The 20,110-nt window shown below is 51.3% G+C and overlaps 1 pseudogene; it reads right to left on the bottom strand.

Annotated features, from left to right (window-relative positions):
* Positions 1-3,035: 3,035 nt before the first annotated feature.
* LOC141583343 (suppressor APC domain-containing protein 2-like) lies at positions 3,036-3,551 on the bottom strand (annotated as a pseudogene).
* Between the last annotated feature and the right edge of the window lie 16,559 nt (positions 3,552-20,110).

Below are 20,110 nucleotides of genomic sequence, written 5' to 3'. Positions count from 1 at the left end.
ATGTTCTCTCTGATAATTCCAGTGTCTGTGTCTGCAGAGTCTACCTGTTGTTTCTGCTGGGTCTCAGCGTGTATTGTTTCCTTGCGGTGTTTTTGAGTTTTGAAAACTGGAGATCTCATTTTCTTTTCTTTTCTTTCTTTCTTTTTTCTTTCTCTTTTTTTTAGAGATGGGGGTCTCTCCCTACATTGCCCAGGCTGGTCTCAAACTCCTGGCCTCAAGTGCCGGGATTCCAGGCATGAGTTACCATGCCCAGTCGAGATGTTCCTTTTCCTTGGAACTTGAGCAACACAAAATCCTGAGGCCTGGTGGGTTGTGTACCCCTGGGGCAGATTCTCAACCAGGCACACTTCTGCCCCCAAGGACACATTTCAACATCCCGAGACATTTCTGGGTGTCACAGCTGTGTGTGCACACACATGTATGTCCCTGCACATGATATGGGCACTTCAGGGATAGAGACCAGGGATGCTGCTCATATCCTGCAGGAAGACTGACCCACCAGTGTCACCAGGGTGGGCTCCAGGCAGGATTTGCCTGTGCCTCTGCCAGCCACCTAGACCCTGCCACCCGGGACCACTCTACCTTCTCCCCTCATGGTCTCCAAGGCCACACTGTAGCCTGATTTCAAGCTGTAACTTGGAGGACCAATTTTTCTTCACCTTGCATGGAACCCCAAGGCTGAGAGGCAGTTGTTCCAGAGGTGCCAGCTCATCTCACGTTTCTGCTTTAGCTGCAGGGTCCAGCTCTGTGTGGGTGGTCTCCTGATGAAGTCACCCTGGGACAGACACTGTTCTGTCTCCTGCTTCCAGTCCTGTAAAATTGCCGGGAAACCCCAGGGCATGGGAGGCATCCTCAAAGTCAGATGTGGGCAGGCCCTGGTGGGCAGACCCCAGCCTCCTATCAGGGAGGGAGGATTCTCCTGGTCTGCCGCTGGCCTACCCACTGTGCTGCCGTCCACCTGGTGCTGGGGCTGTGGGGCACAGGCCTTCAGGACCCGCTTCCTTTCCTGCCAGGAGGTCCAGTCCTGGTGTCTTTATGTCCCCAGGAAAGCCCACTACCATCCTCAGGGGAGGAGGGCAGCTGCATGCTGGGCTGGCTTGGGCCTGTTCTGGGACACCCCTGCAGACCGGGTGCAGGTGGGGGCATGGCTCTGTGGGATTGCAGTGGGCAGATGAGTGTGGAGCTGGATTCCGGAAAGGAATTGACCACTGCCTCTTAGGACCCCTCTTCTGAGACAGGGGTGCCTTGTGGGACAGTGCTCCAAAGTGCCCTGGGCACGAGGGGTCCCTGCACCCCCCACACACTGATGTTGCACTGGGGTCCCTGCACCCCCCACACACTGACTCTGCATTAGGGTCCCTGTGTCCCCTTCATACTGACCCCTCATTGTGGTCCCTGCACCCCACAAACACTGACCTTGCATTGGAATCCCTGTACCGCCCCACACACTGAGCCCGCATTGGGGTTGCTTCACCCCCCACACTGACCCTGTGGTCTGCACAGGGTCCCTGTGCAGGGATCCTGGACTGCAGAACCCATCCGTGATGTTGCCATGCCCTGGCTCTGGTGGCACTCAGTACCTCCAGGCCGGGCTCGGCAGGTGCCCCCAACCAGTACCTACCCCAGCACACCAGGAGTAGGCCTGGGCGGGGGGCAGGGAGTGATACCCAAGGGGACCTGCCCCAGCATCCTCCTGTACACTGGGGGTTCTCATTGTCTTTGGCTCAGGGAAGTGGCTTCTCCTGAAACCTGGGTTGGGCATGGCATAAAAAGGGGGGTGAGCAGGACCCCAGACCTTAGGAATCCTGAGTGGGGGGCAGAAAGACAGGCTCTGCCTCTGATGTATCTGGGAGCTGTCTGGGGGCACAGAGTGACCCCCTTCCTGGGGACGGGCCCTCCTGGGGAGATAGGCTCACAGGTTGTTGTGTGGGACTCAGCGTGGGGCAGCATCCTGGCCAGGATGAGGAAGGCCAGGACAGGGCTGGGGGCTCTGCGGGAGGCACACGCATGCCAAGCTCCCTGATCTGCTGCAGCCAGACTCCCTCAGCCTTGGCCGGGACCAGAAATCCGACGGCCATCCCTGCCAGGCTAGCATACCCCCGCTTAGAGGCCACCCCACCCCCCATCTGCTCCCATCCAAGCAACAGCCACCCTGTCCTGGTGCCCTGGGAAGGGGAAAGCTGGCCTTGGACCCGCATCGCAGCCTCCCGCACCCTCTGCGGGCCGTTTTCGGAGGTGCAGCCTGGCGTGAGCGGCGCCTTTCCCTGGAGAGGGGGCCCAGGGCAGCACCGCTGGAAACCGCTGGAAACCGCTGGAAGCCGCTGGGGTGGCCAGAGATCTGCTAACTCATCGAGGGTTCACCCCACCCCGTGTCCACTGACCGCGGCAGCAGTAGCTGCAGGCTATGCAGACTCAAGAGAGCCCCAGCCCATGTCAACACCAGGGGCCAAAACCGAGTCCAGGGCTCGGCGCGAGGTCAGCCTGGGGCAGGCCTGGGGAGCCCGATGGCAAGGGGGCCAGGAAGGCGCCAACTCAGGGACTGTGCCTGGGCCTGCCGGGGGTCTCCAGACAGAGAGGATGAGTGTGACGGGGTGCCTGCTGTCGCAGGGCTGAGTGCCAGGCCGGCCCTGGGGGCCCTGGGGCTAGATGAAGGTGGAGTCCAGAGCCCCCCTCGTCCTGCTGGCTCAGGATGGGGCCTCAACAGCTGCTTAATGGGCGTGACTCCTCCTGCTCCAGCTGCGTGATGCGCTCCCTCTTCTTGGCCACCTCCTGGGTGAGGAGTCGGTTCTGCTCCTTTGGCATGAGGATGGTCTGCTGCTGCCAGCACGGGCGAGGTGGACGTCAGGGCAGGGCAGGGGGGCCCAGAGGAGGAGTGGGCAGGGCCCGGCTGGCACAGGCCGCAGCCAGCAGCTCCCCCAGGCCCCGGGACATCTCGTGTCCCTTGGACAGTAGCCCCCCAGTGGCCAGGGACTCCCTGTGGCCCCAAAGTCCGTGCAGCCTCCGCTCTGGCCCAGGCGCGCCGCGCTCTGGGGCTACTAGGGCTCTGCGGGGCAGGGCATCGCCTGGTCAGGTGACACAGCTGCTCCGGGCTGTGGGTCCGCACTGCTGGGGCCGGTCGGAGAGCACGCATGCCCAGGGGCAGGGCCTTCCTCTCCAGGACAGGCCATGGCTAGTAGGGGGGCACCGACACCAGGAGCTGCAGCCGCGGCAGAGGCGGCAGCCGCGGCTGGTACCCTGGGGTGCCGTGGCGTGCTTGGGGCCCGGGGCTCCATCAGCCTCAGCAGCGAGGTGCGCAGGCCGGCCACGCAGTGCTTGAAGATCAAGTCGCTGCTGGCCGGGGCAACCTGGCACAGACCCTGGAGCACCCCGCGGAGCAGCTCGCGCGCGTCAGCATTCTGTCAGTGGGACTCGATCTTGCGCAAGTGCAGCAGCCGCTGGTCGTCCAGGATGTGGAACAGGGTGCGCTGGCTCTGCAGGAAGGCTCGGAGCAGTCCCTCCTTGCTGGGCAAGGGGCCAGGCTCGGAGGGAGGCAGTTAGCCCTGCTCAGCCATTATAGCTTGGGTCTCCTCTCCACCCGCCTTTGTTCCCGCGTGGCCCCATGGCTGGGCCGTCTCGGTGCGCTCCTGTATTTATTTTTAATAGATAATAAAATAATAAAATGGATTGTGTTGCCCAGGCTGGTCTCAAATTCCTTGGCTCAAGGGATCCTCCCACCTTGCCCTCCAGAGCGTTAGAATTACAGGTGTGAGCTGCTGCACTGGACAAAGAGAAATTTTATAGGCAGAACACTGTTGAGCCTTGCCATGGCATGATAATGTGGTTTCATTTTAATTTCTCCCCGTCAAATGTTTCTCTTTTTTAAAATTATTGTTTTTGGCCAGGCGTGGTAGTGTAAGCCTCTAATTCCAACACTTTGAGAGGCTGAGGCAGGAGGATCCATTGAGCCCAAGAGTTTGAGGTTACTGAAGCTATGATTTCACCACTGCACCCCAGCCTGGGCAAAGAGTGAGACCCTATCTCTATGCTTTTTTAATTTACATAATTGTACATAATTATAATTGTACATAATAATTATACATATTGTGATGTTTCAGTACGTGTACCTCCAAATGTTTCTGGGTGTGGGTATGAAGGGTCTCTGTTTCCTGATAATCATCACACAGTGTTGATTTTTACGTATCAATCCTTTTTCATGTTAATGTCAACTGAGAGGAAATGTTTGTAGATCATAAGCAGAAATACAGTTTGTTCAATCGGCAGTCATTTATCATCTCTTGGTATGTGCCAGATCCTTGTTTATCAGGGCTGGAGCTCTCTATCCTTGAGGAATTGCCCTCTATTTATTTGAAAGCACTTATAAAACTAGAGAGTAACTGTCAAGGAGGAGGACTTGTTATGTGCAGTGAGGACAGGGAGTCGAGCTTCTGAATTCTTAGTACACATTGGAAAGCTCAAAATATGTTTGCTGAGACATGGAATGAACTTCAATGCCCATCAGTAGTGGACTGTGTAGAGAAAATGTGGTACGTATGCACCATGGAATACTACACAGCCATAAAAACAATCGTATCTTTCACAGCAAGGATGGAGCTGGACACCATTATTCTAGGCGAACTAATGCGACAATAGAAAACTGAATGCCAGCCAGGCATGCTGGCTCACACCTGTAATCCCAGAATTTTGGAAGGCTGAGGCAGGTGGATTCTATACGGTCAGGAGTTTGAGACCAGCCTGGCCAACATTGTGAATCCTGTCTCAACTAAAAATACCAAAAGTAGCCAGGCATAGTGGCAGGTGCCTGTAATCCCAGCCACTTGGGAGGCTGAAGCAGGAGAATTGCTTGAACCTGGGAAGCAGATATTGCAGTGAGCCAAGATCATGCACCACTGAACTTCAGCCTGGGCAAAAGAAGAAAGAAGAAGAAGAAGAAAGAGAAGAAGAGGAAGAGGAAGAGGAAGAAGAAGAAGGAGAAGGAGAAGGAGAAGGAGAAGGAGAAGAAGGAGGAGAAGGAGGAGAAGGAGGAGAAGGAGAAGAAGGAGAAGAAGGAGAAGAAGGAGAAGGAGAAGAAGAAGAAGGAGAAGAAGGAGAAGAAGGAGAAGGAGAAGAGGAGGTGGAGGAAATGCCCCACTTTATCACTTATAAGTGGGATCTAAACATTAAGTGCACATGGACACAAAGAAGTAAACAATAGACACCTGGGCCTACTTGAGTGTTGCGAGTGGGAGGAGGGTGAGGGTCAAAAAGCTGCCTATAGGGTACTGTGCTTATTACCTGGGTGACAAAATAATCTGTACACCAAAACCTGAGACACACACAATTTACCTGTGTAAAATACCTGCACACGTGCCGCCGAACCTAAGATAAAAGTTGGAAAGAAAAACAGAAAACAAGAAAACTAACATGTTTGCTGAAGAATGAGTGAAACTGTTAAAATATTTGTTCCTCACATAGTGTACAAAGCAGGTATTGCTTTGCTTAGGGGGATTATCTGTAAGATACAGGGATGCTATTCCGAGGTAGGGGAAACGCTGACACTCACTCTCCTGGTTAACTTCGGTGCTGTCTCCAGTGCACTTCATCTGCCAGGAACCACGTGTGTTTATGGACGACACACACACCCCGGAAATAGCTCTCCCTGGACACGTGTGGGTTCAACATTCCTGGTTTCAGCCATTCACAAGTTTCCCTATAGAGTTGTGGCTACATTGTTCCCAGTCATTTATTGTCCTGAGGTATCACTGTTTAATGTACATTTCCATATGATGGAAATTATATGATTTAATGAGGTTAATGAAGTTGGGGGGTTCATATAAGCCTCTGGCTGTACCTCTCAGAATAGAAACTCTGCTGTTGCCCTTTATGAAAACCCATCTTGGCCAGACCCAGTGCCTCATGCCTGTAATCCCAGCACTGTGGGAGGCCAATGTGGGAGGAATATTTGAGGCCAGGAGTTTGAGACCAACCTGGGCAACATAACAAGACCCCATCTCTACAGAAGTAATAAAAATAAAAATAAATTAGCCGGGCATGGTGGCATGTACCTGTTGTTCCAGCTGCTTGGGAGGCTGATGTGGGAAGATCGCTTGAGCCCAGGACTTCGAGACTGCAATGAGCTATGGTCATGCCACTGCACTCCAGCTGGAGCCATAGTCTTATATATGTGCAGTTTAATCTCTTAAGTACCACAGTGAGTGTAATGGGAAAGTATATGAAATATCTGGGACAAAGCTTTTGAAATTGTTTTTCCATAGTACTTTCATTTTGCCTGTTTTTTTTTTTTTCTTTTCTGTTTTTAAGCTGGATTTTTTTTTTCAAATTGTGTCAATTATAAGAAAGTTGAGGTAGAAAATTTTCCAAAACAAGTTTGTTTATTTATTTATTTATTTATTGGAAATGGAGTTTTACTCTTGTTGCCAAGGCTGGAGCACAGTGCTGTAATCTCAGCTTGCTGCAAATTCTGCCTCCTAGATTTAAGTGATTCTCCTGCCTCAGCCTCCCAAGTAGCTGGAATTATAGACATGAGCCCCCACACCAGGCTAATTTTAAAATTTTTAGTAGATAGAGGGTTTTACCATGTTGGCCAGGCTGGTCTCGAACTCCTGACCTCAGGTGATCCACGCACCTTGGCCTCCCAAAGTGCTAGAATTACAAGTGTGAGCCACCATGCCCAGCCCATTTCCTTAGTTGAAGGAAGGAAGCTTGGTAAGTTGAAATGAAGCTGGAAAATTACCTTGGAGGTAATTTTCAAAAAAATTAGAAGCAACTGTGAAAACTTGTGTTTTGAATGGAACTGTTAGAAGTGTTTGAAGCTGGAAAGTGGTCAGAACCTCTCACTGCTGTCGTGCTGCCCTTACAGTGCTACAAGTACTGGCAAAAGCCCACATCAAAAGTTGTGATAATAATAACGGCTCAGCACTACCTACTAGGATGGTTAGAACCAAAACTAAACAAAATGGACAGCAAATGCTGATGTTGCTGTTAGGAATGCAAAATGGTGCAGCCACTGTGGAAAGCAGTTTAGCAGTTTCTCAAAAGATTAAACATAGAACTACTGTATTACCTGGAAATTTCACTTCTAGGTATATATTTAAAATAATTGAAACAGCACCTCAAAGAGATACTTGTACACTCATGTTCATAGCAGCACTATTCTGACTCCCTCTCTTTCTCTCTCTCTCTCTCTCTCTCTCTCTCTCTCTCTCGACAGAGTCCCACTCCGTTGCCCAGGCTGGAGTGCAATGGTGTGACCTCAGCTCACTGCAACCTCTGCCTCCCGGGTTCAAGCAATTCTCCCGTCGCAGCCTCTGAAGTAGCTGGGACTACAGGCACACACTACCACAACTGGCTAATTTTCATAATTTTATTACAGATGGGGTTTTACCATGTTGGCCAGGCTGGTCTCAAACTCCTGACCTCAGGTGATCTGCCCACCTTTACCTCCCAAAGTGCTAGGATTAGAGGTGTGAGCCACTGTGCCTGGTCAGCAGCAATCTTCTCAATAGCCAAAGGTGGAAGTAACTCGAGTGTCCATCAATAGATGAATAGATGAACAAAACGGTGCATATACATCTAATGGAATATTGTTCAGCCTTAAAAGGAAGGCAGTCTTGATATTTTCTCTACCATGACGGACCTTGGAAGCATTCTGCTTCATGAAATAAGCCAGACACAGGAGGGCAGCTGTTGTGTGATTCCACTTGCATGAGGTGCCTACTGGCTGTTGTATGATTTCACTAGCATGAGGTAAATTCATAGGGACAGAAAGTAGAATGCCAGAGCCTGGGGAAAGTTGGAAAGGGGAAGATATTGTTTAATGGATACAGAATATTTGCTAGGTATGATAAAACAGTGTTGGGTTACAAATAGTGGTGCCAGTTACACAGCAATGTGAATTTATTTAATGCAACTGAATTGCATATTTAGGAATAGTAAAAATAATAAATATTGTTATGTATATTGTACCACAATTTTAAAAAAGTGAGGCCAGGTGCTGTGGCTCACACCTGAATCCCAGCACTTCACGAGGCTGAAGCGGGTGGATCACTTGAGCTCAGGAGTTTGAGACCAGCCTGGGAAACATGGCAAAACCTTATCTCTACAAAAAATACAAAAACTAGCCAAGCGTGGTGGCACATGACTGTACTCCCAGCTACTCTGGAAGCTAAGGTGGGAGAATTACTTGAGCTCAGGAGGTGGAGGCTGTAGTGAGCCACAATCATGCCACTGCACTCCAGCCTGGGTGGCAGAATGAGATCTTGTCTCAAAAAAAAAAAAATTGTCAATCTAGAGTAGTGGCTTTTTCTTTTCTTTTCTTTTTTTTCAGATAGGGTCTTACTTTGCTTGTCATCCAGGCTGGAATGAAGTGGTGCAGTCATAGCTCACTGCCACCTCCATTTCCTGGGCTCAAGGGATCCTCCTGCCTTGGCTAGGAGTGCTAGGATTATAGGTGTGGGCTACTGCACCTGGCTGGAGCAGTGGTTCTTAGTGTGCTTCCCTGACCACCAACATCAGGACCATCTGGGAGCTTGTTAAAAATGCAGATTTTCACTGGCTGGGCATGGTGGCTGGAATTAGAACTGGGCACTGCAGTGAGGACGTCCAGATTTCAGGCAGCTGTTTAAGACTTCATACTTTGTAGGTTTGCAAATAGCCTCTTAGGTATAATAAGCTCATCGTCTTGTGTCATTTTACAATATAGGTACCATTATACGATGTAAGTTTTTTTCCTGAGTTTATCGGAGGGCCTTTTTGGATTTTACAGTATTGATCTAGGCTGGGCATGGTGGCTCACACATGTAATCCCAGCACTTTCGGAGGCTGAGGCAAGAAGATCACTTGAACCTACAAGTTTCAGACCAGCCTGGGCAACAGGAGGAGACCCTGTCTCTACAAAAACATTATAAAGGCCAGGCATGGTGGCTCGTGCCTGTAATCCCAGCACTTTGGGAGGCTGAGGTAGGGGATCACCTGAGGTTGAGAGTTCAAGCCAGCCTGACCAACACGGAGAAACCCTGTCTCTACTAAAAATGCAAAATTAGCTGGGTGTGGTGGTGCATGCCTATAATCGCAGCTACTTGAGAGGCTGGGGCAGGAAAATCACTTGAACCCAGAAGGCGGAGGTTGCGGTGAGGTGAGATCGTGCCACTGCACTCCGGCCTGGGCAACAAGAGCAAAACTCCATTTCAAAATATATATATTTTTTTAATTAGCCCGGCATGCTGGCATGCTCCTGTAGTCCCTGCTACTTGGGAGGCTGAGGTGGGAGGATCATTTGAACCTGGAAGGTCACGGCTGCAGTGAGCCATGATTGTCCAGGCTGGGCAACAGAGTGAGACTCTGTCTTAAAAAAATAAAAAATGAAGGAAGCATTGGCCTAGCAGATTTGAAATGGCTGACTGTAATCTTCCCTTTAGCCCTGTCTAGCTGTATCCCACAGGTTTTGGTATGTTATCTTTCAGTTTTTATTTGTTTCAAGAAACTTTTTGATTTCCATCTGAATTTCTCTGTTGACTCAATGATTATTCATTGAATCAACATGTTCTTTAATGTTGTTTGATTTCCATGTATTTGTCTAGTTGCCAAAGTTTCTCTTGGTGTACATTTCTAGTTTTATTCCATTGTGTCCAGAGAAGATATCTGATATGATTTCAGTTTTTGAAAATCGATTGAAACTTGTTTTGTGGCTGAACACAGGCCCTCTGCCGGAAAACGTGAAAACATTCCTTGTGTTCATGAAAAGAGTGTACATTCTGTAGTGTTAGAATGCACTGTAAATATCTGTCAGCTTTATTTGGTCTAAAGCTCAGTTTAAATCCCGCTCTTTCTTGATTTTCTGTGTAGATGACCTGTCTAATCCTAAGGTTTGGATGTTGAAAGTCCCCACTATTATTGTATTGGAGTCTATCTCTCTGATTAAATGTAGTAATTTTACAGGCTGCTCTTTGTTAGAAAAGAAAATATTTGGGGGCTGCGTTTCATTAAAAGGAAAACCTTACCCAGGACTTCTGCCATCTCACTGTCTGCCTAAATAATGTTTTCTTAACTCCTGTATCACCGACAGGGTCTGAACCGGAATGAGGTGGCACAGAGAACCCGGACTGTGCAGAATGCTTTGTAGTGAAGACGTCTAAGAGGCAGCAGTGATCTCCAGTTTCCAAATGCAGCAGTGACATCGGACCTCACCTCAGGGTTCAGTGTCCAGCCCCAGGATATCAGAGGTCTGAGCTGCGGTATCTGTGCAGTAGGGGCAGGTGTCCCTAGGTGGAACCTGCTCTAGTGTGGGCTGCGGATTCTGCTCCTGGATGTGTAGTTTCCAGCCTGGTTCTGTGGCCTTCGCCCCAGTAAAATTAGCCCCCAACACCAGATATCCTGGTTTATGTGTAAATTACAGAAATTTGTTTTCCGTAGTTTGCTCCAAGAAGTAAGCGAGAAATCAGTCTGCAGACCAGTGTCAGAGAGCAACACTGAGAGGTGTTCTTTGTGTGAGAGCTGCATCCTAAATTGTCTACCTGGCCTCTGCTCCATAGTGGAGAGAACAACAGGGAATCTCACGTCTCATAATTGATGATATACGTCCTCCCTTTTCTTTCTACGAGAAGAATGCTCTTTTAAATGAGGTTTGAAAACCCACCTGGTCCACCCACCCTGGGCACTCTGATCTCTGATCTCCGTGGATCCCAATCTGGTTGAGCAACAGGATTGCTGGCGGGGATTAGAAAATACTCAGGCAGGGCCGGGCGCGGTGGCTCACGCCTGTAATCCCAGCACTTTGGAAGGCCGAGGCGGGTGGATCACGAGGTCAAGAGATCGAGACCACACTGGTCAACATGCTGAAACCCCGTCTCTACTAAAAATACAAAAAATTAGCTGGGCATGGTGGTGGGTGCCTGTAATCCCAGCTACTCAGGAGGCTGAGGCACGAGAATGGCCTGAACCCAGGAGGCGGAGGTTGCGGTGAGCCGAGATCGTGCCATTGCACTCCAGCCTGGGTAACAAGAGCGAAACTCGGTCTCAAAAAAAAAAAAAAAAAAAAAAAACAAAAAAAAAAACAAAAACAGAAAATACTCAGGCAGCTTCCTAGAACACCTGTCTCAGAGTCTTCTGCACAAGACCAAGGAATCACTTATATGAGAAGTGCTATAAGTGAGGCTAATTCTCAGACACGTGGGATCCTGGTGTTCTAGATCTGGAGACCAGAAACATGAGCTCCAGCCTTGCCATAAATCCAGAATCTCTTGCTGGGCTCTGGATTTACTGGATCTCAGCACCATGTCCAGGTGATTCCTGTGCTCAAGGAAGTTCCTTGTCTAAGTGTCCTCTGGACATGGGGTCAGAACCGTGCAGTCTGCTCTGGGTATAGTCTGATGAGATCCCTTAGAACTGGAGGTCCAGGGTTCCATCCTTGCGCTCATTCTTTTCCACAGCGGGTCACTCCTTTGGTGCCTTCATCCAGGCTTGAGGTTTTAAGTAGCATTTATATGGTGTGACCTCCTAAATCGATTTCTCCAGCCCAGTATATTTTTCCTTTCCCCTAAACTCTGGAATTGTCTGTCCGACTGGCATGTGAGCTCCCTCACCTGCGTTCCTAGCAGAATTTTCTCCACTGAGTGCCTGGGATGTGCCCTCCTCCGTCTGCTTCTGCCAGAGCCTCCCCATGTCCACTGACAGCAGCTCCACCCTTCCGTCTACTCACTCCTTTTACAACGATGGGTGTCCTTGATTCATCTTCCTCACACCACTGATACAATCCATTGGCAAATGCTGTTGGTCCATCTTAAAATGCGTCCAGAATCCCCTCACATCCCACTATTTCCCCTGCTCACACCCCAGTCAAGGTAATGACATCTCCAGCCTGGAATACTGCACTCACTTCCTGCTGTTTTCCCTTCTGCCTCTCTTGTTCCTCACCTCTTAGTTTTGTTCTTAGCATAGCAGTCAGAGATCTTTTAAAGGAGAAGTTGTACCATGTCCCTCTTCTGCTCAAAACTGTCCTCTACCACCCCAGCTGACTCAGAGAAAATGTCAGATGCCTCCCCACTCCCTGCAGGCCCACCTGCTCTGGCTGTCCCTCTGCCCTCACCTCAGTTTCTCTCTGTCCGGCCCTCCTGGGTTCCTTCCTCTTCTGGGAACACAGACACCCTCTTGCACTAGTGCATTTGAACTGGAGGTTCCCCTGTTGGGAAAGGACATCCCCAGACATCCTTGTGGCCAACTCTTTCCTAAAAGGTCACCTTTGCAATGTGGCACACGCTGTCCACCCAGCACAACAGCCGCCTTCCCTGTCCCCACTCCCCACACCCTGGCTCACCTGCCTCACAGCACTCACCACCTTCTAGCACTTTCTTTCTTTGCTCTGGCTGCAGTGTATCCATCATCTGCCTCTTCCCACTGGAACACATGCTCCACAAGGTAAGAGATTTTTCTCATTTGACTTCAATTATGTTCACCAGATGCAGAACCATTCTGTCCTGTGTCTGACCCACAACCAAGGACAGTTGAATGAGTGATCACTGCAGGGGACCTCCCTGTTCTAAAGGCAATAGCTTTATTAACATAACCTCAGGCCAAATGCTGTTTTGTGGCAACTACAGCACAAGGTCCCCTCACACTGACATCGAGGCCACCTGTGCTTTTCTCAGCAGGGCTGTTTGTATGGCCCCCTCCCCCATGTCTCCTCCCACACCAACCCTCCCCCCAACACTGCAGCTCACCATCAGCCTTCTCTCTTCAGGGAAGAACAGTTCTTGGGGATGGGTCCAATTTCACAAACAAACCTACATCTAAATTAGACTCTGATTAGAGTCATGAGTTGGGTATTGGAGCCAGCAGCAAGAATACTGGAACCAGCGCAGGCAGAGGGCAGGAGAGCAGAGTGGAAGAGGAGCCCTGGAAGAAGGGCAGGAGCTGAAATGGTCTGAACATTTGTCTCAGAAAGTGCAGAGACTCCTGTGTGCAGGGGAGACCCTGGGTGATGTCTGACCCTCTGTGATCACAGCTCCAACTGGACAAGTTTCCACTGAAGGGACAAGGACAGTGGAGCCGTGAAGCTAACCCAGCTGAAGACTGACCACATGAAGCCCATGATGGACTGAACCGCAACTGGGCCCAGGCCCCATCCACACTCGGCTCCTCACAGCCCTCCCCACCCCCGCCTGCAACAAACTCGGCACAGCAAACACGCAGGTTCTGGAAGATTCTCAGGTCTTTATTTCCTCTCTCAAATTTTAGGAATTGACTTATTTAATTAACTCCTTAACCTCTCATGGCAAATATTTGAGAAAACAAATTTATATTCAGGTTCTTATTTTCAGTAGGGAAGTAAGAGGCTGCAGCTCAGTGCACCATGAAGTTGAGACAGAGATGGAGATGCCCATCCCTGAGTCTCTAGCACAGGAAAGACGACTGGGGAGGGACACAGGTCAGCGTGGGGACAGGGGTCACAGTGGGCACGGGGTGGGCTGTCTCTCCACCTCCTGACATCATGCTAACAGTGACACAGACACATTCAGATGCCTTTGCAGAAAGAGATGCCAGAGGCTCTTGAAGTCACAAAGAGGGGGGGTGTGAAGAAATCCTGTATCTCCGTCCCACACAAGGCAGCTGTCTCAGGCTACAGAAAACAATGAAGCAATTCAAGTCAGTCATGGTAAGTGATGACACTCTGAACAGCCACACACTCGAAACGGCCCAATCAAAGAATCTCCCTTACCCAGTCCTTTCCCCTCTGCCCCGCCCCCACCCACTTGAGACCCCCAGAGTCTCACCTTTAGGAGTCATGAGAGACATGTCAGAGTCCTGGGCACTGCTGGTGCCTGGAGTGGAAGAAGCACAGGACCTGGCCAGAGGCTGCAGGACCCGTGGGACAGGAGGACTTGTGGTGTGGGTGGGCTCCTCCACATGCCTGCCCCCCCACTTATATACAACCTGAGATTCACGCCCTCTTTTTCCACTTGTGGGAAGAACATGTCCTGTGAGGGTATAGAGAGGAGGCTGGGCCGTGAGATCTTAGAGGAGCCTCCTAGTCTTGGACCCCAGAGAAGTTTCCAGAATTATGACTCAGAACCTAGGGCAGGATCAGAAAACATGAGGAAAGCAGGTGTGTGTCCTGCACCACCCACCCTCCTAAGGTCTGTCCTTAGCAAGGACCTTCCCCTGACTCATGAATGCTGAAATCAGGACCCCAACACCACAATCACCAAGGTGATGAATCTGTCCTTCACTGTCACATGTGCTTCACAGAAGACCAAGTGCTGGCACACAGGGCCCCAGGCAGGGTCGGCCCATGTGTGGATGGTGCTTCCCAGTAACCAGGCAGGGACCACTTCTACCTGGGGCTTGAAACTGCCATGGGACAAGAAAACCCAGACCCCACCCCTCAGCCCTTCCCTACCTAAGTTCCTCCTCCTCCACATCAAAGCAGCAACCACAGCTCCAGGGACCAGAGTTCCTGGGACAGCTAGGCCAGCACCAATGGCCACAATGGGGATGGTGGGCTGGGGAGATGGCCCTGGGAAAGGAGAGAAAGGTGAGGGTCCCTGACCCTAGGCCTCCGCCCTGACCCTGCTGGAAGGCTCCAGAAGGGCTTCTGCTTTCTCTGAGAAGAGATGTGACCCTCATCCCCCTCCTCACCCCACCTCAGAGTGAGGGGCTCTGGCAGCCCCTCATGCTGCACATGGCATGTGTATCTGCTTTTTTCCAGAAGGCACTACCACGGCCGCCCACTTCTGGAAGGTTCCATCCCCTGCTGGCCCGATCTCCACAAGCTGTGCCCTGAGTTTGGTCCTGCCCATCCCGCTGCCAGGTCAGGCACTTCACATCTCTCATGGGACACCCCAGCAGCGTCCTTGTGATCGTCCTGAGAATGGACACCTGGGGTGTGGAAGAAAGCACAGAATCCAGACACCAGCCTGGACGCAGGACCCTGGGATAATCTCTTATTCCTTGGAAAGTTCTAGTCTCTGAGGGAGGAACAGCGACTTCTGGTCCTGATCTGAGTGGAGGTCGAGGGACTCACAAAAGCTGAAATCAGACCTTCAAACACACTGAGTGTGAGGCAGAGAACAAGGCCTGAGGAAAAAAGTCACAAAGCTCAAGATGGATGCAGGGTTCAAGGGGAGTCCCTGATCAGTATTCCAGGGACACTCTTCCCCTCCATTTCCTGAGAGACGCCATCCCTTAATTGTCCTAGAGAGCAGAGGGAGCCCTCAAAGGAATCTCAGGAAAACTCATGCCATGCTCCATGCAAGGGAGGGCGATGGTCTCTGTGATCCTATTTTCCTCCCGTCCTCGGGGAGACCGTCCCGGGAGAGCTATAGGAAGTGGGGAAGGCTCCCCAGGGCCCCTGGGACCCCGCGCCGCCGCGTCTCCTCCCCGTTCTCCAGTTATCTGTGGCGGCGCTCCAGGCGCTCAGTCTCGAAGTAGGGTCTCGCCCTCTTCGCCGAACGGCCCACCTCCCACTCGCGCTGGGTGATCTGAGGTCCAGGAGCGCGGGTCCTCGTTCGGGGCAGTGACGTTCTCGGCGTCCTAGGCTTGCGGGTCACACCCGCGGAGGAGGCCCCCTCGGGCCCCACGCGGCAGCCAGTCACCGACCAGACGGCCTGAGACCCTGGCCCCGCCCAGGGCAGCCCCGCGCCCGCCCCACCCACCCCGCGAGGACTTTGGAGCCTCTTGGTCACACTGCGTGCCTGGGGCCTGGCCAGGCATCTGTGTGTGGAAACCAGGGAGAGACCCCCAGGCTGCGCGCAGCCCCTTCCCCTTCCCTTCTCGTCCCGGAATCCCCTGAAAATGAACGGTGTAAAGGCGCTTGGGGCTCTCCCGGGTCGGAGGTCTGGGGGGTCCCGCGGCCTCGGGGTGGGTCTCGGACCTGAGACTCGAGGGAACCCGGCGTCGCCGGGGAGGGGGAGGGGTCGTGACTTGCGCCCCGGCCGGGGTCACTCACGGGCCTCGCTCTGGTCGAAGCAGCGAAGCAGGGTCCAAAGGTTCCTCGGAAAGTCCCCGCCTGGCCTTGACCCTCCGAGCCTCCGGGTCCCAATGTCCGACCCCGCCTGCTCCCCCCACGGTGCCCGCGGCTCCATCCTCGGGCTCGCGGGGCTGCTGTCCATCCGCACGCACTGCGTGTCGTCCACGTAGCCGATTTCGAGGTACTTGGACTCCCCGCGGCGGGGCCGGGACGCGGCGGTGCGGAAACACCTCACGGAGCGGGAGCCTGGGGGCGAGGAGGGGCTGAGACCCGCCCGACCCTCCTCCCGCGCGGCTCCCGGGTGCTGCGCCCCCGCCAGCAGGCCCCTGGCTCCTGCCCGCAGAGGCCGTTTCCCTCCAGACCCCGCACTCACCCGCCCGTGTCTCGGTCCGTGTCCCGAGAGCAGCAGGAGGAGGGTTCGGGCGCCACGGACCCATCCTCGGCGTCTGGGAGAACCTGAGTCCGGGGGTGACTGGGGACTTCAGAACCGGGACCGGAGACGCAGATCGCCCAGTGGGAGTGGGAACTGGGGACGCGTCGAGAGTGTCCTGGAAGAAGGGGCAGACACGGGTGGGGAGAAGTGAGGCTCAGGGGAGTGGGGATCGCCAACGCTGCGCCTCCCCGGTGCAGACGCGGCCTTCGGAGCCCAGACCCTGAGAGCCACACCCGGCCCCTGGGACTCTGTTCCGATCCCTCTCCTCCTACACAGAGGCTCTTTGTCACACTGTCTGCCTGAGGCCTGGGCAAGGATCTGTCTGTGGAAACCAGGGAGCGACCCCCAGGCTGCGCGCAGCCCCTGCCCCTTGCCTTCTCGTCCTGGAATCCCCGTCCGGACGGGGGCCTCCCACCCCGTGGCTCTCCCCTCCGACTCCTGTACAAAGAAACTCACCAGGATGACCTGATGCCGGAGAGTGAGCTCGCCCTGGGAGTGAAGGCGTAAAGAGGGGTTTTCTCTTCAAACCTGGTGAAGTCTTGTCTGAAGTCACCGGATAGAGATTCACATGGAGACGAGTTTCCTTTTAGTTTATTAATACAGCAGGTAGCACAATATTGGTAATCCCTGAATGATTAAGATTCCAATCAATAAAAGACCTGTGTGAAAACAGCATTGCAATTAAACTCTCAAAGCTTCTAAGTTTTACTTTCCCGGACTGGATCTGTGACTCTGGGTTGTTGCATGTAAAACAATCTTCATTCCCTAGCTGGCATTTCCCCCTGTGCGTCCAGAACATCTACTGAATATAAAGAAGCAGGGTGCGTTCCCGTACATGGCAGGAGCCTGTAGTCACCACCTGAGCATTGCGAGTGCTCCGGGCAGTCCCACTGCTCTTCCCCGATGCTCCAGCGCTGCCTGCTTTCGTGAACGAGGCACATCTAAGCAGTGTGCATATTTTATTTGGACACTTGGTATCGTTGTAACTTTTTTTTTTTTTTTTAAATCATGGGGAGGCCATTAGTTTTTAGGCATTCCCACAAGATGTATTCAATACCGAATGCAGAGAACCCCGGCTGGGCTCTTGCACCGCTTTAGAATTCTTTCCTCTCCCTCTCCTCCCCTCCTGCTTCTCCAGTCCTTCTCTCTGCCCCTCTCATCCCTCACATCCTCCTCTCCTGCAGTCCCTGCCACCCTGTCGCTCCTGAATTGTGGCACTAACACCGTCCCTCACTTCCTGCCCGTGTCTCTTCTCCCCACGGTGCTCGCCAGTCCTGCTAATGTGACTCAGGTCGTGTCATTTCTTCGCTTACCACGGTTGGATTTCGGTCTGCCATTTTGCTGTTTGTTTCCAATTTGTCTCATATTTTTGTTTCGTTTCCTCCTTTGCTACTTTCGTATATGTCAAACATTTTTTAGTTGATGGTTTTAATTATCCTGATGGCTTTTAGCTACACTTCTTTCCACTAATTTTTTATTGTTGTAAGAGTGAAAACCCTATTCCTTGACTTTTCACAGTGAAGTTCAGGTCATATTAAACTACGTCCAAGGAAATAAAGGACATTGGTAACAGCGTAGTTTTATTGAACCTACCATTACGCTATTATTCTTGTATGTATTATATCAATATGCATTATAAACTCAATGATACAGTGTAATACTTTCTGTTTTAGACAAGCAGCCATATGTCCTCAGGAAATTGAGTGAGTGTGTATGTGATACGTATATGTGCCTCGTTTCTGTTTTTAATTCTTCCTTTCTCTGTATCTGGGTCAACATCTAGTATCATTTCCCTTCAGCCTGTCAAATTTCCTTTAAAATAATATGTAGTGCAAGCCCCCAAGTAAATGAATTTTATGGTTTTGATGATCTTTATTTTTGCCTTCTTCCTCCCTCTTTTTTTTTTTTTTCTTATTAGGGCATTTACATGTAACAAAATTCACCAGTTTTAGTTGTGCTGTTTGGTGAATATCAGTAATTATTTATAGTGGTGAACCTAGGGCACTACCCAGTAGAGAAACACTGAATGCAAAGAACCCCCTGCTAGGCTCCTCCTCTGCTTTAGTGTCCTTCCCCTGCTCCTTTTCCTCAGGCCCTGCTTCCCCAGCCCTTCTCTCTGCCCTGTCACCCCTCAGACCCTCCTCTCCCCTCAATTCCCACCGCCCAGTCACCCCTGAACTGTGGCACTGTAGAGAACAGTTCCTTTCCCTAAAAACTTCTTTCATCCCGTTTCTATTTAGTCCTTGCCTCCCACCCTCACCCCTTTCCCTCACTCAGCCACCACTCTGCGTTCTGTCACTGCAATAGTGTAATTTATTATTTATGCAACATGTATTTTGATTTTATTTTCCTGGCAGCACAATAAGCCAGGACATGCTGAAACTAGAAATCACATCCACTTTCCAGTGATAGAAAGCCCCGTCCAGGGAGGTGAGAAGGAGACAGTCCTCATTAGCGCTGAGGATTCAGGGAGAACAAGATGGGTTGGGCAGGGAGGTTTCTACTTGGAACCTGGAGGTTGAGCAATGACGTCCCCCTCCCCACCTGAAAGCCCATCCTGGGCGTCCACCTCCTGGGAGCAGGAGCAGCGCAGCAGCACCACCTGGTGGTCCACGCACTTCCTTTTGCAGATCATGCACAGCCCTCTCCTTCCTAGGCACCTGGGACTTCTTCAGTGGACACCAGCCTGTGTCAACTTTCCTGTAAAGCAAAAGAAGCGTGAGGTTGCTGGGGGAGGAATGGTGTCATCTCCACCTTTGGGGTGATCCATGTCACCGTGTTCAGGAGAAGAGCCCGGGCTTCCACCCCATGCAGAGAGGAGGCTCTGGCCATAAAGGCACCTGTGGAGAGGTGAGGACCCATTTTATCTACACTGATAGCCAAGAGCCTGCAGACCGCGGGGAAGGCTTCCCCTCAGCCCTGTCCTCGCAGGTTTTTCCAGGAGTCAAGGAGTAGACCTGTGCATGGCCTCTGGTGATGTGCACTGCATGCACACTTAGAAGTGAGGTCACCCTGGCTGGGGGTCCCTGGGCTGCTGGTTGTTCTGGGTGCTCAGTGTCCAGAGAGCAGGATGAGGAAGAGGCTTTGTTCCAAACAGTAACTATACTCTCTGAATTATTTTTTTCAGTAGGCTTTGTGTCATAAAATGTAGGACTCCAGAGGGGAAAAAAAACTGTCTAAAATTTGTGTACTTTAATAACAAGTAAATGCCCATTAGCCACCAGGGATAGATGTTTGCAGGGCAAACCAAAAGCTCCATCATTTGCCCCAGCTCAGCAATAAACTCTTTCCTCCCCCAAATAAAAACACATCCTGACTTTTAGGGTCATCCTTTCTTGTTGTATTTTATATTTTTATAATCCCAAATTATAATTTAGTTTTACCTTTAGAACTATGCTTTTGTTCTCCTTTATTCTGTAGATTATTTCTCAAAATATGTATTCTGTGGTAGAGTTTCCCACAGTGTGCGTTTTGCTGACTGCTCCCCAAGGTGTAGTTGGCTATGTATTTCTATGGTTTGTATTGCCTCGAAGTCGGTGACTGGCTATGGAGGTTAGCTTAGTTCAGGCTTGATTTCCTTTTCACTTGCTCTTGTCTGCTGGTACTCTACTGCGTTCTTCCATCAAGAGGAAGAACCTAACATTAGCTTTTTTTTTCTTTATTGTGTTGTTAATTGCCATTGCTGTTCAATGGCTAAATCTGTTAATTCCTTATGGGTT

Source organism: Saimiri boliviensis (genome assembly GCF_048565385.1).
Source record: "Saimiri boliviensis isolate mSaiBol1 chromosome 19 unlocalized genomic scaffold, mSaiBol1.pri SUPER_19_unloc_4, whole genome shotgun sequence".
In the NCBI taxonomy this organism is placed as follows: domain Eukaryota; kingdom Metazoa; phylum Chordata; class Mammalia; order Primates; family Cebidae; genus Saimiri; species Saimiri boliviensis.
Note: the sequence above shows the minus strand (reverse complement) of the source record. Positions and strands in the feature narration are given on the sequence as shown.